The sequence below is a fragment of the Onychostruthus taczanowskii genome, unplaced genomic scaffold, assembly GCF_017590055.1.
Source record: "Onychostruthus taczanowskii isolate IOZ18803 unplaced genomic scaffold, ASM1759005v1 scaffold8, whole genome shotgun sequence".
In the NCBI taxonomy this organism is placed as follows: domain Eukaryota; kingdom Metazoa; phylum Chordata; class Aves; order Passeriformes; family Passeridae; genus Onychostruthus; species Onychostruthus taczanowskii.
Genome location: NW_024505892.1, coordinates 15,743,897 through 15,768,117, shown reverse-complemented (window position 1 = coordinate 15,768,117; position 24,221 = coordinate 15,743,897).

Genomic DNA, 24,221 nt, shown 5'->3' with positions numbered 1-24,221 from the left:
TACTGGCCATGTTCCCAGATTTCACTATGGTAAGTGAGCTACTGATCTTTCACAGTTATCAAATACGTGTCATAAAATATTTCTGTCAGTGCTGTAGATTTTACATGTTCTGATTGTATGAATGTGAGGATGTCTGGTGTATTTAGCTTAAAGCCTTGTTTGCATAACATGAATTTACATGCCTCCTATTCATGTCTATTTTGTCTCACTCTTCATAACTGCTTTATTTTGTAATTTTTCTTCAGGAAGGCATTTTTAGAGCTTGAGATGCTCCCTTCAGTTAAACCAGAACTTGCTTTAGATAAATAGGATTTACTTTTCCTTTCAAACTTAATTACTTTTCAGAATCGTGATCAATTTCCCGCCTTTCTTGCTTGAGGGGAGTGACACAGTAGGAGACCCTTGCGCATTTGCTTTGTAATAAACCTTTATTCATGCACTTCAGGCTACACAATCAGCTCCTCCACTCCAGGGTGTACGCCTGGGTGTGCGGCTGCAGCCGCAGGCCTGCGGATTGCAACGCTGGTGATGGGGCACCAAAAGTGCTGAGGAATGGGTCTGTGTGGAGAAAAGCAATAATCTGGCTGTGACCATCCATGGGTTTTATGACATAAAATTGTGCTACCTTTCAAGGCTTCTTTTTATTTATTTTTTTTAATTTTTAGTAGGTATTTCCCATGTGATACCCTACCTAAAAAAAATTCATTTTAGGATTCTCTTTTTTTCTTGATTTAAAATTGTTATGTAACACAAGTAATTTTTTCTGTCATGAAAGACATACTAATTCAAGATGCTGATAGTTCAAATAAGTTTTCTTGTTGAAATAATCAGTTTTATGTTTCAACTTCTTGCTTGTCATTTTTCTCCATTTTAAAATAAAGGCAAATTCAAAGTATGAATTTAGTTGCTAGGGAATAAAAGTTTATGGAATGCTACAAATATTATCTATAGTTTTGCTATGACAATAATATTTGGAGCACCAGATAAGTGGGGGGGGGGAGCCCTAAAAATATTACTTCCTACTGGTAAACAATTTAGTTTGAACACTACTTCTTCTTAAAAGTCAGCTTTTGACAATTTTACTTGCTATCTAGAATTTCATGGTAGGACTTCTTTAAATGGACCATAACCTAATCATTTAGGATAAGGAATAGTCTTCTCCTCTTCACCCAAGTGTCATTTAATGGAAATGGATAAAACAGGGAGGCCCACATTCTAAGGTCTCTCCTCAAACATAAAAATATTTCTGGTCCCTAATAAAACATATTATCTTGTGGAATTATTTATTTAAATGTTAGAATCATGGAATGGTTTGGGTTAAAAGGAACTTTAAATAGCATTTATTTCCAACACCTCCTGCCATGGGCAGGGAAAAATCCTGCTAGACCAGGTTGCTGAGACCTCAATCCAGCCTGGATTTGAACGTTCCATGGGTGTGGCATGTACAGCTTCTTTGGGCAACCTGTTCCAGTGCCTCAGTTCCCTCATAGTGAAAGAGATGAAGTCAAAGTAAAAACTTGTAAGAAGACAGAGAGTGATCCTTCAGTGCCTCTTTCCACCCTATGTAAATCTATCTTCTGTAATTTTCGCTGCTTGTCCTCATAATGGGAGAGTAATGGATAATAATTTGTCTTTGCTTTATTACAATCTCAAAAAAAAATTTACTAAATTCTAGTATTATACAAACCAAATATATAAAACAAACATTGGTTACATTAAACTTCCATTGGGATTTCCATCTGAAGGACTGTAGTGTCTTAACTACAGGTTGCCAAAAGGTCTGGTTTGGAACATTTCCTGTAATCTGTCCTGAATCTATCCTTGAATCAAAATCTTCAGAAAAGGTCTTCAGAAAACAAAGAGATGGAAAGAGGGCATTTATTAACTACAAGTGGGTTTTTTTTCCCCCCTGTTGATCCATTTACACTTCTCAGAAATTTTAAAGCTGAAGTTTTTATCCAAAAATGAGTCTTCTATAATTTCCCTTCTACTAAGTGTGCTGTGACAGGAAGATCTTCCTGATGACTTGATCTAAATTTAAATTAGAGTGTGCCTCAAACCATGCAGTGCACTGTCCCTAAAGATCTGACAATTCAGTCCAGGAATAGGGTGGCACATCTGTGAACCTGGATGAGCTGTTTTGTTCTCCAGAGAAGGGTGAGGGCTGCATAACAACTTTGCTAATTGTCCCTTGAAAATCATGACAACCTAAAAGAGCAAGCATTTCTCCAGGAGGACTATACAAAAATAGAAATTAAAATTCACTGAGTGGCCCAACTTGTCCATTTATTTCCATTGCCTGCTAACTTTCACAGTTTTAAAGATTAGAGCGGTCCATTCAGAGTATCTTTTTTGTTAGTCAGTTACAGTAACTCCTCCCTATTTTCCAGATTTACTAAAGTTTAGGATGGGCCTTACAGTTTTTAAACTATTAGTCTCTATTTTCATTACAGTTGTGTATGTAAAATCTGGTATCTACTGAGAACACTCTTCTTCTAAAGCAAAGGATCCTGGTCCTTGTGAACAAAACAAGTGGATTTTAGCCCAACAGAAGCATATCAACTATTACTCATTTATAAATTATGGGGTATTTTTTCATTTACATATAAATCATAGTAAAGATACCCTTCATTTGGTTAAGAGTAAGTAGTTCTTTTTTACTTTAAGACAAATGTAAATATTTACTTAAACCAATTACTATAAGATAGACTAAGGGATTTTTTTTCGTGGAGGTCCTTAAACTATGTTTCCTGGGTATAGTGACATTTCTGTTTAGATTTGATAAATTTTTGCAACTTCACAGGGACAATTGGTCCTTTCTGTGGCATGGTTCAAAAAGTTTTCTGTGAAAATAATAGCTGCAGAGAGTGGTTTTAAATATGATAATGAAATAATGGTGTAGATGTCATATTGACATTAACAACATGACAATGAACCAAAACCTGCAAGACAGAATGATATACAAACAAATTATTGTTATATGGACAGGGCACAGGAAATTTTTTTGCATTGTTTTGCTTTTTTTCTGCCTATGACTGGGACCTCTTTTCCATTTTAATGCAATTTTTAAAAATTTCTGTTAAGGTAAGTCAGGTAGAGCATGAAACAATACTGAAAATCAGTTCCAAGAATTAGCTCCCATTGTTACTGGGAATCCATCCATGACCCTTATCTCCAATTCCCATGCAGGAAAAAAAACCCAACCAAATTTAAAAAAAAAACCAAAACTCCCTCCGCCCCCCCCAAAAGAAACCAAAAAAACCAAGAAAAAACCAAAAACAACCACCAGAAAGGAAAGAAAAGGAAAAAAGAAAAAGAAGGAAAAATTTATTTCCAGCATTTCCAAGAGATTTTCAAGAGAAAGAGCTCTAAGTGCTCTTGCTTTCCAATTTCAGTCAATTTTCAGTCATTTAAACTACTGTCTTGGTTCTTGCTATATTTTGAAAAGGAGTTAATTGAACTTGTATAAATGAAATTCACTGACTGCAGTGGTGCCTCAAGCTAGCTTTAACAAGACTTAGATCATGAGAATTGGAATAAAATTTCTAAATCAGTATTTCTGAACTTGATACCTTCCATTATTTCAAATATGTGGAGGTAGTAGGAAAAAAAAAAAAAACAAACTGAAGTCCTTAATATTTCCATCAAGCAATAACTTTTTATTTTTGCAGAGCAGTCATTTTATTTGCCACTAGTGGTTTCCTTTTCCCTTCTGTGAATTAGTAGGCAAAGTATAAAGACAGGAGAAAAGAGATATCTTTATTGCTTCAACCCCATCACTGCAATGTGGGAAATCACCAAAGTCCCATTTTCCCATGTAAGAATATTGTATGTTTAACTTTATTTCTCACATTATAATTACATAGAGATATTTTATAATTTTCTTCTTAAGTAGGGTATCTCCTTATCCTGTGATATATAACAGGAGGTTAAAGTGAGATCATGAAGGAGAGCTTTTTCTTTGGGCTCTGTCAGTCAGCCCAGAATTCTGTCCAAAAGATTGGTTTAGTGAGAAGGACAGGAAAAAATATGGAAGTCATTATTTTTGCAAAAGTATTGAAAGGGTTGGCAAACTGAAGAATTATGCATTAGGATGCTCCATGCATATTTGCATTTGAGTTTTGATAATTTTGGCAAATGTGTTTTTATTAAAAGCTATAACATAATGGAAGAAACTTCTTGATGACTGTTTCTAATGCATTTATTTTTATAATATAGCAGGAATGTGAGCAACTAATTTTTCTTCTACACTTATCCAAATTCCCAAGTATAGTGTTACCCAAGTCCATAGACTTCTTCATAAGCATTTCTGTAATAAGCGTATTTGACAAGTCATTCTTTATTTTCAGCTTTTTCAATTGTGAGAAAATCATACAATATTTTGCACAAATGCAATTGTAGTTAAACCATATGCCTAATGTATTTTTCTCAGTAAGATCTGAACTTTTACTTATGAATAATGAAGAAGACAAAAATACACTTTTGCAGATTAATTAAAGGCAGATATTCACGTGAAAAACAGGACAATCTTGCACCTCTTTTTAACAGCAAAGAAGAAAATACTTTTGAAAGTCCAATTCACAAGTCTCTATTGACAATTTTGTATTTGCATTTTTTTCTCCTGTGAATTCATACATGACACACCTTATTTTTCAGTATTTCTATTTCTGAGTAATCCAAGTGATATATCTAAATTATGATGCAATTTCTCATGCTGGAAACCTCATGCTTATGTTTCATGATTGGACATAAGGGGAAAAAAAAAAACCAAAACACAATGAACACCATAGCTGGAATTCATCCAAGTGAACTCAAATGTTCAAAAGTTCTTAAATGTTTGAATCTTAGCTAATCATCAGAGTTAATGGAAAGGAACAGGAACCTTTTCAACTGAATCACTTCTTTAATTCTTTTATACCTATTTTAGGATGAGATTAATCATTCTCCTGAAATTCACACATTCCTGCACACAGCATATAAAAGCTGTGTCAGATGGCTAATACTAAGACATCTAACTTTTGGACAACTGAAAATTAGGCATGATGAACAGCATCTATAATTGGTTGGAGTGGGAATTGTTTGGAAATTAGGAGGCAAAATGTGTTCAATTTTCAGTCTCCCTATGGGCCACTGTGGGATAGAATGGCAAAATCTCTCCTTCCAGTAAATTGATCAGACCAATAAAGAATGCTAAATTTAGTCTTTACAGAAATGACAAAAAGGAAACATGAAGGATTGAGCCATTGACTTCTCTGAACTGTTAAAAAGGATTTGAATTGAGTCTGTCTTCCAATCACTGCTGTTTGCAGCAACAGAAATCTGCATGAGAAAAATTCTCCATGCCCAGTCACATGCCACATAAACCAGGAAATGACATCTGATGGTGTTCCAGAGAAGTATTTCCAACACAGTGGAGGTGTGCTGTACTTTTCTACTCAGATTTGAGCCCACTGGTTGGTCAGATTTTGCGTGTGTATACATTTATACATATAAAAGCTGTACATATATGTGTATAAACTGTATTGTCTCTGAATTTTGGACAATATTCCAAGATTAATGTGCAGCTTTACAGTGGGTTAAATTGCTGATGGCCATTATACTGAAGTTGGCCATTATACTGAAGGTAAAATTTGCCATTTAAGTTCAGAATGTTAGTCTTGCTGAAAGAATAGCATACCATTGAAAAGAGGCAAATGTATCTGTATGATGCTCAGGACCCAAGCTGGGAATTTCAAATGATACTGCAGGCTTTTGTTCCATGTGGAGAGGCAGACCAGTACCCACAGGTATCTCTTATGGTGTTAAGTGGGCTTTGATGTTCTCTGTAGTGAGGTTGAGATGTTTCAAAAGAAAAATTGTCATCATCTTGTTGAATGTCATTTCAGTCTAAATACAAATTAAAATTGTGAGTGTGTCTGTTTTGGTAAAACAGAATTGGCATTTATTTCTTGCCCATTTTGTCATTTGAATAATTTATACAGCCAGTCTTCTGTTTGGAAAAAAAACCTGCTTTTTTCATCTTCTTGAGAAGTTCTGAGGTGTGCACATATTCTGGCTGCTAAAAGAGAACAGCCTTAATTGACCTTTGGAAAAAGCAATATGAAATCAGTTGCAAATTTAAACTCTTGAGTGTTAGAAAGTAATGGCTTATGGAAAATGCCTGAGAAGAGAGGAAAGCCCAGGTCTATGACAATGGACAGGAAGGAAAAGGCACAGTCTCTTCTGGAGGTCCAAGCTGCAGTGTGGGCAGGGCATAAGCCTACATTATGTGAGAAATGCTCTACCTTAACAAAATTAAATTATATCCGTCTTGTTTCTGTGTCTGTCTGTGTAAACAATCAGTTATGGTACAGGGTGAAACAACAACAACATAATTCACACCAGTCTTGACAGAGAGATTTTCCTTTTTTGTTTGGTCTTTATTATATGACCCAATTCTCTGCATGCTGTGTGGCATGCCATTGTCTGTTTAAGGACAGGCAACAGACATATGGGTTGTCAGTAATAAAATATTTTGTGGAGAGGATGCAGCTGTTTCTAGTTTAACATCTGACATCTGAAAGTGTCTGTATCACGCAGAAAAGGCAAAAGAGAGAAACATTATCTTTGGGAAGCATACCAACACTGTTTCTAGTAAATAATTTCTGCATCTAGATGTGTGCTATAAACTGATAAACATCCTTTTCTTATTGTCATGAACAGATTACTTATTCTATTTCAATCTTTTACAGCAATCTGACTGCTTGATTTCATCCTTTATAACTAAATTTAGCACTGATTGACCCAAGAAATCAAAGAGATAGCTAAGGTACTCATGTGAAATATATATTTTGTATAATCTAATTCTACCTCTGTGATATTTTCCAACCTTATGTCCTTCTCTTGAAGGGACTTATTGTGCTTCAGATCTGGGATCTTCCCATCAGCAACTGATATATTATAAAGGACATCTGTCGTTCTCTTGATCCTAACCACTGCTAGTGGCTGCTAGCCAAAGAGACATCAAAACCAGCAATTTTTCATTACCTCATTATTATCTCAGAAAGCTGGAAGTCCTGCTCAAAGGCATGAATTTAAAAGATGTGAACAAAATCACAAAGGGAGCATTTCTCATTACAGAATATTTTATGGCTGTCATACTTGCAGATGATTCTATTTTCTAGAATTAGGTAGGGCTGAGTCAGTAAAGGTCTTATAGTTCTAAAATCTGCAGAGACCTGCCCTCATCTGAGGACTGCAGAACACTCTGTAAGATTTTTCAGCTCTATAGGAAGAGTCAGGTGCCTCAGGGTGAAATGAAAGGAGCTGCAAATCTGATTTCAGATATAGCTTGGAGATCCAGAGGACAGACACTGGTTAAAAATCCACCCAGAGCAGCACCCTTGGCACTTCCTTTAGGGACTAGGGGCAATGTTGCTATCAAGGCAATTGCTCAGACATTACAACAATCTCCCATGCTGCAGAAGACCTATTCTCTAAGACTTGCTCAGCCATGGAGAGCACAAAATAATTTCCCCCATGTTACAGGAATGCACTATGCTTTTGAGGTGAAGTTACAATTTGAACTGGAAAAGCAAGTGCTCTCCCTATGGAAATTGGATGGCTCTCTCCTTGAATGAAGGTGCTGATGGTGCCCCATTATCTGCTGAGGGTAAGGTGATGCCAGCAGTACAGACACAATAGTCTGAGTGCCTTCCTCACCTCCCATCACTACAGCCGTGACTTGGGCTCACCCTCACCTCCCTGTGGCCTACCTGTACTGTGGAGGTCTGTGAACATGCTTGTGCTTGTTTGATGGCTGTAGAAGATAAATCACAGAACCACAAATGGTTTGGGTGTGAAAGGACTTTAAAGATCATTTAGTTCAAAACCCCCTGCCATGAGCAGGAGTGCCACCTTCTAGATCAGGTTGCTCAAAGCTCCATCCCACCTGGCTTGGAGCGTTTCGGGGATGAGGCATTTACAGCTTCTTTGGTCAACCTGTTCCACTGCCTCTCCAACCTCTAAACCTACTGTCTTTCAGTATAAAACCATTGCCCCTTGTCCTATCACCTTGTAAAAAAACCCTGTCCTTTACTTTTCCTTCACAGTGAAACCCACTATTTTAGAATTAGATGAAAACTACAGGTGCAGATGAGCTGACTGGCCCCACTGATGATGCCTCCTGACAGCTTAGGTGGCAGATCTTGCATGTCCTGGCCCCTAAACAGGACGTGGCTGTCTGTCTGAGGGGCTCTATCCTGTCAAGGGCCAAGGCTGCTGTGGAATGAACATGTTCCTGTGGCAAATGCCTAAAACAGAAAGAAGGCACCTCTGAGCATGGATTTTTCTGAGGTGAGAGGTCTTATCATGTAATTGCCTCCTCAGACATAGGCTGTAAGACTTCATCAGCTACTTAAATTTCTCCATTAGCAAGTATCTTTAAGAATGTTATTGTTTAAAAATTATCTTGAAAATTTGACACATTTTGCTTGGCCTTTTACAACACATATAATTTTTCTTTTTTGCTTTTTTTGTTCCATCTTTGAATAGTTTCTTTAACAAAATTTGGATTTTATGGCACAAGATATCAGCAGTTTGTTGCATTCCAATCAAACTTATAGTGCTGTATTTACAGTGGGCTGGTAAAATTAAAAGAGTCCCTGATCTACCTTAATATAATCACAGAGGTATTGCTATAAAAATGCTTAGACTGATAGAGCTGATTTAAGTACATTCGAATTACATCAACTTTACTTGTGTCAAACTGCACCTACACAGATGCGTAATTCTTCCAGTGGTAACTCACAGGAGGTAGTGATTCAGTATGTGCTGAATGCTATAAATAGAAAACATCCAGTTTGTATACAGCCCTCAGTGAAGAGAGGAGGGCTATACACTATTTGAAAGCAGCAAGATGCAATATCTCATTGTTTATTTGACTCACACCTCTTGGGTAACTGCCAGTTTTTAAAATTAACAAAGAAAATGCTTTGGTTTTACATGTTTAACTCTGAAAGCCTGTATATTTCATATCTGCTTGGGGAGTATAATATTCATGAGAAAATGAACTCAGATTTCTCTTTTGAGGCTAAATGATACTGGTGATGGATATTTTACTGGAAAGAGGCATATATAACAGCAGTGACCTGAATATTCAATACAAGGTCAATACGTTTTCTTTGTCAAAGATAAAATATTGGTTTTAATTCTAATGGGACATGCTGAAATGCAGTTAATAATATTTAATTATTTGAGACTTGCCAAGTGGGTGACAAACTCCTTCTCTGCTTGCACTGCCAGTCAAACTCTCTGTTCCCATAAGGCTCTCATGGATTGATAGTCCTTAAAATCTGTGTACTACAAATTTTCTTCTCATCTCATAGCTGATACAGTTGCCAATAACCTGTGTTTGTCCCCAGCATGCATGTTGAGAAAAGGTAGACTCCCAGGAGTCATTTCTTGTTGAACTTGGCCAATCTCTCATGCTGAAGATCATTTCTCCCTCTGTAGGGCCCACACAACTGCTGGCAGGGACCAGGCAGGAAATAGGGGCATTGGGATCATTTGTCCTCATTTTTCAAAGTTGCGCAACTTTACGGATTCTTTAGTGAAAAATGTGATCCAGCAGCTGTTTATAAAGGAGGCAACAGCAAACAGCAGCACAGGAATGTTGAAAAGCTGCTCCCAAATGAAAGATATGAGGAATATCAAAAGTGAGATGAAAAAAGGACTTTTTCTACAGAAAATACAGCACAGAAGGAAACCATGTCATCTCCCAAAGAAGAAAATGGGAAAATTGAGCTATTTTCATTTTTAACTGCTCCTCAGGTTAATTACTGTCACTGTTAAAGGAAGGTGCCTTTAACACAGGGTAGCATTTCTGTTGTTTTTAGCGTACAGGGATACTATAGGCTAACAGAAAATAATAATTTTTGAATATTCTTTGATTTTCTCTAGGCCAGTGTGAGGACATACCATATGAGAGTTTAGACAAAGAGGCAAAGTTGTTGATCTATTGCTCTTTTTCTAATCAGATCTATTCTAGGTTGTGTCTCTGAGTTTGTTTATTCCATTTTCAAGCACTTTCAAATTATTATGTCAGAAACAGTGACCTATATTTTTATTTTATCCTAGATTTTATACTTTCCTTTTTGTTATATTTACACCAATGTTTATAATGTGCATTTCACTCATGTAAGTTTAATACTGGTGTTTTAAAAGCTTCAGACTCACATAAATGATTATTATGTTGTGATTGAAGTAAAATACAAACACAAGAGAGGCAGTGGAAGATATTGCTGTCGTATGCCCCAAGTAATAGATAGGCACTTGAAAGAACTTAAAACAAAAAGTACATAGCATAAGCATAAGCATGCAATGGTAATTCACTTTGAAATACCAGTGAAAAATCATTTAATAATTATGGATTTGATTGATATTTGGATGGTGGCCACAAAAGCAGTAAAGGTACTGGAGAGAGAGTTTATTTTCTATTAAACAGGTGCCCATGTGGACTCCTTTGCTGGTGTTCTTGGTTTTGGTCCTGTTGAAACTTTTCATTTTGACTTTGATTTTTTTTTCAAATTATATTGATTTTGCCTAGACTAATATAAATCATGATTTATGTTCATTATTGAGTAAAGACTTATATGTATTGATGTGTGCTAGACTGACCACTATTAAATAAATTCTGCAGATACTTAGATAATTGCTTTTGTTTAAGAATTCTAACTTTTCCTTTTATTCTGATGTTAAATCTTTGGACTTAATTGTAATTGAAAATAAATAGACTCTTGAAATGTCCTAATTTTCATTTGGAAGAAGACTTTTGTTTTCCTATTGAGCATTAAATAAATTACCAAATTAAAAGGACAGGAAAATAACAACACTTTTCAAATCACTTTGAGATTTCACTACTGAGTTGCAAGCCTTTCACAGGAACAAATTAACGCATTGTCAAGCTATTAAAAATAATTTTGTAATTTAAATACACTCAGTTAAACCTATTCAGGTCAGTAAATCTGAAGACTTCTTTAAATCTTTAGCACTTTGTTATTGCAGTTATAATCTTCTTCTTACACAGGAATATTTCATTTTACATCAATTTTGGAGTGTACTAAATAGCCTGAAAGAGAATGTCATAAATAAATTATTTGGTGGAAATTAAAGTCAGCATTTACAGAAATAGAGGAGCTTCTCTGATTCTCATCTACAATTGAGTACTCTCCAATTTTCATGTTCATTCTTCAAAGTACAGGCACAAGGTTTCACTTAAAAATGAAATTTATTTATATTGACAACATGATTCTTACCCTAATGTTATTTTTAGAAACATCTGAGTCATCCTAACAGGAACTATTTAAAAAGTGTACCAGAAACAGGGATCCAGCTATTTCTAAGAGTTACCAGAAACGCTGTATAATTATACAAAGTGAACGACATTATTTGCTGTTTTCCTTTTCTGCTGTTTCCCACAAGAGCCACACATTTGTGCATCAGTCAAGTATATTTAGGGGGAAAAATTGTGTCATTCCCGCTTCTGTGTTCCTCCTCTACACACTGCAGTTTATAATCTTTCTAGGCACTATTTTCCAAGCTACTATATCAAATGACTAGCACAGGATGAGTCTGATTATTTATCATTCATCTCTGCACCTAAAGATTGCTGTGATTAACTCCTGGTCATGCCTGTGCTTGTAGGAGATGCATCAGTCCATGTTTCCTCAGTCCTCCTCGATGCCAGCTCTGGTCTCAATCTCATTTTTATCCTCACTTATGTCTTTCACAGCAAAGGAATTAGAGGAAGTAGGCATAGATAAATAATTTTAAATCCTTGCTGTGGGTCACCGATGGAGGGATTTCCAGAAGAGTGGATGTGTTTCCTCTTCCCTCCCTTAAAAAATTCAGCAAGATTTGTAACCATTTGAGCCCTTTGCCTCTTGGTGAAAAAAAATTATATTTTATCTTTAGTAGCTTTCAAAGCATCCAATTTGCACAAAAAAGAAGTACTGAATAGATGTGGAAAAGGATTGCTCTCAGAGTAACTCATTCTAATGCTAGGAAGGTTTCTTACTAAGCATATTGTAAATTGATTAACTATCAGAATGATCCACATAAATATCCTCCACTAGTTTGAAAATTAAATGTGCTTGACCATTGATCTGCCAACAATAGTTTAGCTCTAAAATATTCTACTAGGAAGTGCGTGACTTAATTTCTGTAATTTGTGTATTCTTATTTATTTACATATTGTAGCAATTTATCATAGAAAAACCATATGGCAGCCATAAACTTGAGCAGATTATGTTCAAGAATTTTCAACTCCAAACTGAAACAAAGTAAATTTCTATTTCATGCGGATGTGTTCTCCAGGTTGTTAAGTTGTTTTCTAGGAAATGCATGTTGGATCTTCCACAAAATGTATGATTTTTTCCTCTCATTAGATGTATTGGCAAACTAAACAAGCACGTTTATGCTGTTGTTAAAGAATATTTTTTCACTTCTCTCTATAAAGTTCTAATGATAACTGAGATAAAGCATAACATCTCCTCAAACAATCTATTTTGGTTTTATGTATTTACTTTTAGTATGCAGTTTCTGTTGGGCTATAGCACATTAATAGCTACCGATAAAATTATATCTATGGAAAAGTAAAAATATCCTTTTTTTCTTATTCCCTTGTATTTTTATTAATTTTGTTAATTTGATTTTATACTGGTATGTCTCTTGTCACCTTTGCAAAACAACTGTAGAAATTCCATAGACTCTTCCCACACTATTCAAAATTTGAGTTTGTCTTCTAGCCACCAAGTAACCTTTTTCATATGAGCTTGTTCCTACAAGATCTGCCAAAACTCTTACCACAGATAAATCTTTTATATTTTTCCACTTTGTGAATATCATCCTTTTAGCAATCATTAAGCTTGTATATATCCATTTTGATGATGCTTTAGGGATGCCTTTAATTCCCAAAATGTCAAAAGCAAACAGAAAGTTCTGAGCATATTTTTCCTCCAATCATTTGACACTATGGACTTAATTATTTACTTTTTCATTGTGAGGAGATGGTTATTGCCTCTGCTAGAAGTTAAGTGTGTTAGCTTTTTAATGTTTTCTCCATCATATGTGCTTATCCAGTTTAAGATGAAAATTCCATAGCAACTTCCAGATGTCAGTAACTCCCTGGAAGAGAAACAATACTGGTACAAAAATGGCATGAAATTTATGCTGGATTATCTCCATGAATGACATTATGATTGGATGGACAGTTAAAGTTTAGAAATTTAATGGAATGTGCATTTATTTCCTACTTTCTTTTACTGTGGTTTTGTTATAAAGGAAAGGAAGAATCTTTCACAGAACTTCTAATGGCCCAGGAGGAAAAATGTGAATTATACTTACTTTATATAGACAGCAAATTAGGAATAAAGTACCTTCTCCTGTGAAAAAACCCATAGTACTTTCAACAAGCACAAAGAATATATTTTATAAAGGATTATAAACTCAGTACAATATGCCACACACAAAACACTATTTGATAGACTCTAAGGTACTGCTGCCCATATATTGATACTGCACTAAACTATGAGAAATATGCTGATGTGGCACAATGCATACACTTTGCCTGGGATTCATCTGACTTCCATGTCTTCAGTAGAGATATAGTAAATCTATTTAAGGGGCCCACTGCAATAATGTATCTCACTAGCACTTATCTAAACCAGATCATTCAGTCAATCACACACACCCCAGCTGAATCTTACCTGGTTTTACTAGTGCTATAACTTACAGTAACTTCATTTGTCCTCCAACTTCCAAAAACAAAAATAACTGTTTGTGAAAGCTTAGAAAAATAGCAAAGAAAGTAGAAATAATGAATGACTGGGAAAACTTCATAATTAAGAACTTGTGAAGCACAAGGAATAATGGAATTGGCTGTCAGGAAGGACATAAATCTGATTTAAATCTTTTACTAGACAAAATACTAGTATTTTGCTCATGCAGAAACGTTTCAGACTTACTAGGAAGTGGGTCTCTAATTTATCTCTAACTGTTGTGTACCTGAGCACAAATAAGTAACAGTGAGCTGTCAAGCAGTTAATGCAGATAAGGTCTTAAAGTTCAGGAGAATCATCAGCCCTCAAAATTTAGTTCTTGTATCTCAATGTAATTTCTGGTTATGTAAGACTGAACAAGTATCTCTGTCTTCCTTACAAACATTTCAAATATTACTGACTGGAAGTTAAAATGTATAAACTTCCTCCAAGAGTTCAGCTCCACTAAGCTTTATACTGCTGAAATGCAAACATGAATTCTATACTGAAACAACTCAAATTACTTATACACCCAACTTAAAAACAATTTCAACATCCCATGCAGACTATGCAAGTGGTCTACGGTACTCAAAGAAGAATTTTCTCATAAAAGCATGCAAACAAACATTGCAAGTGCAAGTGTCATGAAAGTCTGCACATGCAATAAGAGGATTTTTTGGGAAGGTATGGGACTATCTGAATGTTTATTGATAAGTCATAAATTTATAGGGATGTTAATACTATGTGTTCCATATGCTGATATCTCCACACGTACTAGTAGTCATGTGGCTAACACAAATTACAAGTTTCTCAGCACAAAATGATCAGGGAGCTGAAGATATTCTTATGACAACCAGTGGGAATACTTTATATTTTGAAGAACAGAAAGGCTGTAGGACTGCAGAGTGTGTTGACATACAATCTAAAAATAAAGGACCCTATTTTTTCTGGTATAATTCCAAGATGTACTCATGAGATGCACTGAAAATCAGAAATTTAGAGAGAGGAACAATAAAAATGTTACGGTTGTGGGATTTGAAGTAGAAGGATAGAATAGCTTCTTCACAGAAATTACTCTGTTGACGTTTAAATAATTTGTTAGCCAGGATTGTAAGGGTTTCTGACCTCACAGGTTTGAACATTAGGGGAAGAAAAGAAAGAAGCTGACAGATGGGATATTTTACATCTGTAAAGTGATGTATCATTACATCTAAGTTAATTAAAAGTTATTTTGTTGGAAGAAAGATATGATTAGAAAGATTTTGGCCTTCAGCATGATGATTTTTTTTCCATGACAAATGGAACTTCGCTTTGTATGGCATACCGTGCTCAGTAATTAATTTCTGGAAAAAATAAAATATTAAATTCTTTTTCAATAATTCACTCAAGAAAATAAAGATGCTAAGTTATGAAATTACATGTATGTCTTTATCTCATGACAATAAATGAATGGGTTCTGTAAAGGGAAAAAAAGTGTTTAGTTTTGAAAATGCAGGGTCCAATTCACAAAAGCCTTTAATATCATTTGTCTAAGTGCATTTGATCTGCTGAGAAAGTGTACTGAAAGTGATTGTAGTCACAGTCCTGCTGCATATGTACTGCTTTCCAGGACTCCATTCAGAAGAGTAGACACAGTCTTCTTGTTTATTCCATCTAGTGCCAGATGAAATTTGATGGAGTATGCTCCTTGCTTCAGAAAACTGCAGGTCTCTGCTCACTTCACTGTCCTATCTTCTTCCCTTGTGAAATGTCTTATTCTCAATAAGGCCTTTGGTAAGCAATCTTTAGGGAACTAAATGGAGTTCTGTGTCTCTGCAGCTCTTCCAGGGACTGAGAGTTAGTCCTGTACAATGACAACTATAATAGTCCTAGAGATTTAGCTGCAGACTCTCAGATCCAGATGTGCGTGTTCTCAAGTTGCATAAAGTTATTCTGCCTCCCTAAAGGAAAAGAATTATAATTTATTTTAACTGGAATTTCTGTTTCAGAACTGTGCCTCGTTACAGAACTAGCAAACCTCATGCATTTCAGCTAAACATGGATTTCCAAAAGCATGTCGACACTGTACTTCAAAGGAGAGAGCCTGGATCAGAACAGGCCTAGGTAAATTGAGTTTTCAAGTAACTGTGCCATTTCTGAATCAGCACAGCTAGAAGGAGCTGCAGTTTGGGGGTTATTTGTAAAGGGCAAGCTTGTTTCTAAATACATGTAAGGAATGAGCAATTGCATTTGATGAGAGGTGGCTGGTAGACTTATTGTTTTCTGACTGGTGTAGAAGTAAATGAAATTTTTACTGTAAGTATAAATCTTGCCTGGTCATGAATGAAGGTATTTTGTATTAATTCACAGCAGTTCCAGGAAAATACAAGCTTGGTATTTAGTTTTGACTTGGTAGAAATATTTTAACAAACTGACTTTTGCTTGAAGTATTAAAAACTACAAAGGGAAGTAGAAAATCAAATAATTCATTCTGGTTGATTTTACTTATATACTTATCTATTTATTTTGATCTTTTTTTAAAAAGAATTTTCTGGAACACAGTCATAATGGTGATTTCTATATTAGTTAGCTAAGAAGTGTTAAAGGACATTTAGGACATTTCTAGGACCTGAAACTTGGCTACCTACACTATCAAATTGTAGAAAAGTAATTGAAAGTTTTTTGATCTATAAAACTAGGACTCTGAAACAATTACATTTTTTATTATTTTTTTTTATTTATTTAACAGAGAATATTAAATAGAAAAGTTTTTGAGGTTTTTTTTGGGTTTTTTTTAAGTCTGAAAGTTTATCAAGTCCTTGGCAGATACTGGCCTCAATGACAGTGAATATTCTCAAGCAATTTGCTAGCACAGAAATTGGCAAAATTAGCCAAAAAATATCGTGTAGTTATGGTTTTACTACCAAAAATTATTTATTTTCTTTTCAGTTTTAAAGTAACTGCCTGTTAAAATTTATGTTAGAGCATGACAAAAACAGTGACAATCATGAGGCCTGGTATTCTGTTTGCATTTTTCTGTATTTTAGTCCTTTATGCAATTTTAAAGCTCATTGACCAAAACCAACCTTAAGACAGGGACTCATCACCTCCCTATATAGTAGAATAATATTGTTTCCATTATTGATTTCTATTACTCTTGCTATAATTGAAAATATTTAATTTTAATAGACATTGTGTTTTTCAAAAATTTCCTTTCATATCAGCACACTTACTACACATTACTCTAAAATTACACTGTTCCCTAAGACCACTTGCTCCTCCTGCTAACATCTTTGGGCCAGACCTTTCCCAGAAGGCTTTTCAGAAATTCAACTAAATTACATTTAAGAATTCCTTTTCCATTATTGTTTCAATTCTTTTGAATAAAATGAGGCTTAAGAATTGTGATTATCATTTACAGAAGCTTTGCTAATTTCTATTGTATTATGCTCATTTGTGTGTTTCACAAGTCTCTTTAAATGTGTTTTCAGCTAATTTACCTAATACTAAAGTCATGTTCACTGATCTACAATTTTTAGATTCACCCCTAACACATCATTTAAGATAGCTACAATACTGGCTACCCTCCAGCCTACTTGCACAATGGTGGAGATTTAATAAGAAACTCTATTTTTTGTTTGTGATTCAGTCACTTTGGTAGGGATTTTCAGAGGTCGCTAATGTAGTTAGGCTCCAAAATCTCATTAACATTTAGTGAAAAATGCGCATTGTTCTCCCAGAGCTCTGAAAAACTCTTAATTTTCAGTCATAAGTGCTCCTCAATGAATGCTCTTTCATCCTAGTCACACAGTGATAGGAATTCACAGTCTAGCATTAAACCTTCCTTTTTATACAGCACCAGTTTGGCTACACTAGAAGTGAAGCTTAATGCAGAAATTATTCATTCTTTTTTACATAAATTATAAGGTGGTAATAATAATTGTGTCAGCTTGGCCATATCCTGAACCAGCCTTTGACTTAAATACTTCCATTCCTTGCCCGTTGCTCATGTTTGCTCAGCATACCTGCAAATGTCATTAACTTTGTTAATCTTTAGCATATTCCTCTTCCTTGTCTTTCAATAACTTTTTTTTTTGTCCTTTGCAGCCTGGTTTTCCCTGCTTGGTTGTTACCATGGGATGACAACATCACCTGCAGGTACCAGAGCAGCTCCAGCCTGTAGATTCACACTGCTTGCTTTGGATTCAATGCTGCTTTACGTTCATTCCTGAAGCTTTGGGATAGACCTGGAAACCTGCAGTTCCCATTGCCCTGTAGCTTTTTCAAAGCTTACTTACAGCTGTTGGAGTTCACTTATATACACCATCTTTTCTAAAGAAGCCAAGAGATACTTGAACTGTGTTACTTTATATTTTAAGTCTGTTTTGAAGAAGGATGTACAGCAATAGAAAATAGTTTTTACACTGTCTTTTACAGTCTAGGATTAAAAAAAAAATTAAATCAAGAAATTCTAAAAAAATCAAGCAAACAATAAAGCAAAACAAACAAACAAAACCACCCAAAAGAAAACAAACAACAAACAAAAAAACAAACAAACAAACTTTCACCTGCGAAGTACCTTGCTACTTCTGATAACTAAAAACTCCTGTGGAGCAATTCTGTTACACAGACAATTGTGTGGGACTGCTACAGGTATAAGATACAGAAAAAGCTGGCCAAGACACATGGATAGAGTGGATATTAAAGTTCATGTTGACATTCCTAAGACCACATGAAAAAATCTTAGGCTTGCATCTTGCAATCAACACAACACCAGAGGATAAAAATTTTACATTAAGTAACCATTATCATTTGTGATAATTTATAAATCACACAGAAACAGGTAAATTTGAAATATGAGGCTGAATAGTCAGACATAAATTTGGAGAAATATGTCTTTATTTTTGACAGATTCTAAACTGTACTGTCTAGAGCAGGAAAAACCGTCACTAGAACTACACATTATTCAAAATAATATTTAAAACAAAAGATGATGTCCTTGCATATAGAATTATAAAACTATATGCTAGTTACATTAAAAACCCCAATAGAATGACTATATTCCATCAGCAAATTTTCAGTGTTTTGTATTCCAAAAATCTTATCTTGCACTGTTTGCTAGTTTAGTAAATTATTACTATATTCTATCTAGATAGACTAGTGTATTTTTTTCCTTCTAATTTACATCTAGTTTGTTTTGATGGGAGGAAGGAACATCAGGAATTTTTTTACTTTTGATTAGGAGTAAAGAACAAGTTTTCTTGAATGATAAGGAAGACACCGATTTTCTGCCAGAATCCTTCTTGGAAAGAACTGACTGAATTTAGACCAAAAAAATTTGATCTCTAAATGTTTAACATGGAATGTTTGAAGAAAATTCTCAGAGACTTCAGAGCATCTGTAAATATATGTTCTTGACCAAAATTTTTGGGTTTAATATCTTTATGTTCTTGTTTAATACTGTAGTCAGAAGTGACCCTGCAGATGTTGGCTTCAGTACAAACAGGGGAAAAAAACCCCAAGGAAATTACTCCCTTGGGATTCTTACTATAGTGTGATTGGATGGAACTACAACTACTGTAATTTCTTGTCTTTCACAGAAAAGTTCTGGGCAGCATTTATAAATATTACGTGATAGAGAAATAAAATCACCTGAAATTAAGAAAAAACATTTTATATTGTTGAATTTAATAGAAACAGGACTGGCATCAAAATCAAGCTGAAGAACACAAAAGTTGTGGAGTTGGATTTTTTTAAAAATTTGCTCATTTGTTTGACTCAACAACATTTGCATATGGTAAAATTGGATTTGAAACACCAAGAGACAGTGGTGGTCAATTTGAAGTGATTCGAGAATTAATCTAAAACACTTGTTCATCTTAATTTGTTTTACAAAGCTTGACACAAAACTGTGATCTAGCATACAGTCATTATGCACAGTATTAAAGCTGCTTTCTTCAAGATTCTTGTGATTTCCAACAGTGAAATATCTAAATTCTACAGAACACCATGTATTAAAGTAAATGAGGCTTCTAATAGAGTGTTATGGATTTAGAGATGTGAGATGCAAAAGGAGTCATTGTTTCTTAATTTTTTAATTTATATTTGTTCTGCTCCAATAGGACCACATTTTAATTTTATGCTAAAGAAAAGAGATACTAAAAACCCACAACTGTGTGCATTCATTACTGGTGAAATGAAGGCTTAAGTAGGGACAAAGCAGTAAAATGAAATTGAATGTTAAAATTGTATTTCTCTGCATCAGCTTCCCAGTTTCTATTTTAAATATTGGTTGCCAAAGCAAATATACATCTGTTTTGCATTGCAAACTGACTTGACACATTGAACAGAGTATTTAATCTGTTTTGGACACACAAAATGCAAATCACCATAATACCTAGGTGCTGCTGTAATGTCTAAGACTATTGAAGATTTGTTGTGTTGCAATGTTATTCCGACGAATAACAGATTTTGGCATATACTAAAGCTTCAGCCCTATGATTGCTAAGTCCTGTACCTACACAGCCCTTCAAGTCTGTAATTGCATATGCAAGTACATTATTATTGGCAAAATTTATCTCCCTGCTTTGGACATGCAAAAAGCATATCATCATGCTAGTTGCTCAGTTCCATCCAGCATACCAGCAAATGCCATTAAATTTTATTATTTTGCATATTCATCTTCCAGAGGAAGTGATCAGAAAAAATGTAAAGATTTATATAATTTTTCTCCTCTCTTTCTTAGACTGCAGGCCTGTAAACCAGAGAAATCCAGCGATTATCTGGCAAACACAAGGAAGTATCATTTTGAAAGAGACCAAATTTTCTCTCCAGCTGACAATATTTGTAGTCTTTTTTTTACTATCTTCCTTCCTTCCTTCCTTCCTTCCTTCCCTCCCTCTTCATCCTACTGGGGAAGGGCAAAGTCAGTTAATAGTTGCTGTCCTATGAGAATCTTCTCAAGAAATATTTCTTCTAGTACAGCTGAGGACAAAGTGCTGCTGAAATCTTTTTATCACACATTTTTTATTTGTTTCTTACCACCTTCTGCTTATGCAATTTAGGAACACAAAAGCAAAAGGGACTCTGGGTTGGCAAGTCCAGGCATCCAGCTGGTAAACAAGCAATCTCAGCAATACTATCCATCTTATGCTATTTAGCTCTTTCCTGTCTCTCTTTTACATTTTCCTTATAAGCTTCTTAGTAAAATAAGCATCTCCTTCCATTGTTTTATATTGTTGTGGTTTTTTTCCTCCATTTTATTAAAGGCTTTGGAATCTGTTTCTGCTATTTTACTGCCTCTTTTTTTCTTCCCTTCCAAATCCTATTCTATTATAACCAACCTTGTGAGGTAATTAAAAATTTCTGTATTGTAGAGTCCTGACAAATTATTGGTTTAGGTGGTTCATCTTAACTTTTATTCACTTTTAGATATTTTTGCTTTATTTAATAGCAATGACAGGCAAAAGGCTAATTCTAAAGTCAGAATTTTACCTTGGTTGTTAAACTCTGAAAAGGAAACACAAAATTTAAAGGGTAAGTTTCTGTGCTCACTCTGTGAGGTTAGAGGAGGTGTAATCAACTGACAGAGATCAGGCTGGACTTGGAATTGAATGGAGGTCTCTCCTTTTCTGTCCATCATCATGAGTACAAATAAATGGAAGAGGGAAACTGAGCTGATATTACAGCTGTGGGTGAATGACTGGATCCCTGACAAAGCCCTGGCTCACAGTAAAGCTGACTGAGCAGGATGTGGATGTGACATGTGAAACCAGTAGACAGGACACATAACGAATGACAAACGGAGAAACTTCAAAGTTACCTGAAGAGCTGGCTTTTGGGAAAAGAGTCTTCTGAGGGTGACAGCACCATATAAAGGCTGAGATCACTTAGGTAAGAGTAACAGAAACAACAATAGATGCAGCAAATGTGGAATAAGTTGGAAGAAAAAAGTTTCATTTATTTAGGAGAAGTCTGAGGTGAAGAAAAGACAAGTAAGAGACAGGTCAAGAAATAGGAGGAGTAAGTGAATAATGTGATCAGTGCTTCAAGGGTACATATGAACAGCCTCCAGCTGTTCATATTTATTATTGCAATCTAATCAGGACACTGAACCCCTCTATTCTGACAATACCACAGGGGTCCAACCTCTTTTAGAACCTCTTTTAGTGGTGGTGGTTTCCCTGGCTAGAAGAAAATCCATGAAACAGTGGATCAAGCACCCTGGCATTACCATGCTGGTACCCATTCTGGGCCTGGGACCATGGAAGGATTCCTTCTCTCCCAAAGAGCAAAATTAGGTGATTTACTTCACAGCTGTGTTATAAGCATCTTATCTGACCTTTAATACACTGTTATCTGGACTGCTCTCTTTCTCATGCTTCTTCTATTTTGTTTCAAGAAACAGTGCTTCAGTGCATGAATTGATCTCTAAGAATACAGTCATTTGGTTATTTATCACCAGTGCCTCACCAAGCTTAACTATTTCATGAGTGTATTTGACATGTATATCGATACATTAGATCCTCACTTATGTCTGCAAATCTCTGCCACTCCAGATCTTGATCTCGGGTCACCTTTTCAACATCATTGCTTTAGACATTCTTGTTCAGTTATTATTTGTCAAAATCTAGCAAACAAATTGTCTTCTACACAACAGAAAAATAAAAGCCCATGATTAGGAATCATTCAGTATCTCAATATTTGGGTCGTAATCATCATATTTTTCATGAAGGCAAATGTCCTTGATAGAAATGTTGTTTTTCTGACTTCGAAAATCACGGCTTCAAAAATCATGGCTATAAAATATGTTTCAAGTTAGTCACCTGAAGTGGAGGTACTCAATCATTAGTTACTTTGTTCTATAATTCAGCTTAATTTCCTAGACTGTACACAAGAAAGAAATAAAATGGTTTAATCCACTCTATTGGTCTCAGCTATATTCTTTTAAAAGTGTAAACAACATTAAAAAATAATGGAGCGTATACTTGTAAGTAGCATAAAAAGTTATGACCATGATTCTGAATGCCATACAGAGTTAATTTATTGTGGAAGCCTTGTGACCTTTTTTTATTCCCACTTTCTATTTGTGAGCTAATTGAGCTTGTTCTAGAATTCAAATCACAAAAGAATTTATCCTTTAAAATTCAATTTTTTTAGTGGACTGAAAGTAGCCATTCCAGGATCTCAGTCGCCAGAAGAGAGTGAATTTGGATACTGGTGGTGTCATTTGATCTATACAGATATCTGTCTTATTTAGATTAGCTTTTCAGAGGTAATGAAGATCATTAAAATTGTCTGATCTTCTCCATAAGATTTTTATGGCTCTGATTAAGTTACTTGGGGGCATTATGCTATGCTTGAGGGGATAAATTGACTCATTTTTTGCAATAGTCTTATTAATTAAGTCTGCTAGAAATCTTGGAGTTCTTTACTGTATCCAGATTGTTTGTAAATAATTTATTTGAATGTGTATATATGTTCAGTGTAAACTTTGTTTCCTTTTCCCTCTTTAATCTTAAAATATACTTTGCTTCTAGGAAATAAAAAGCAAAATTTAAAAGCCCAGATTTCTGATTCAATAAATTGTTTGGATAAGTTTATGCAAACTACCCTTCTTCAGCTGGTTATATTTGGAACACTAATTTGAAACATCTTGGAGGAAATCTGTGGATATTTCCTCTTTGTGGAAAGTCAGATTCAGAAATCTTTAAGCTTAAGTATTTTAACTACTTTTTGACATATTTGGTACATGTACATTTGCAAATTGTCACAAAAATGAAAGCTTAAAGCTGAAATGTCTCCAATGCATTTATTTTAACTTTTTTTGTCCAAAATTCTACTTAAAATGAAAACTTTTAGGAGATAAACTAACTTCAGAATTAATTAAATTTCTCACTAAACTGAAGGAGAAACTAAGCACAAATTTGATTAAAATCTATGGCTCAGTGTGCTTGCTTAGGTTAAGGAAAGGCAAGATTCAAGTCTCTATTTCTGTCTGGAAAGCCACACTGTAGTCCTGAACACTTGGTCCTGGTTTGTCTGTGGTAAGCAAACCATTATGAATACTTTTCATTTGAAGTTTTTGTATGTGCAAGTAATAATTATAGTGGGATCCTTACTGAATTTAACTCTCACAGATCATTGTGCTTTTGAGCAATGGACAAGGTTTTTTGCTAATTAGGGCAAAGGTTTGGGTTTTATTAAGTTTGAGGGAGATTTTTTCTTTACCTGAAAACAACCTTAGATAGGAAAGGTCATATTCTATTAAACTGTAATGATAATATGCTAGTCTTTATAATGAAACAGAATAATAGTGTGTGGGTGAAGTTATTTTCAAATTATTTTTCTCCATGTCACATTAGGATCTATTTGGGGAAAAGTGAGTGAAATCCATTCATGGAAAATGCACTTTAAAATAATGATTAATATTCCATATAAAATAAA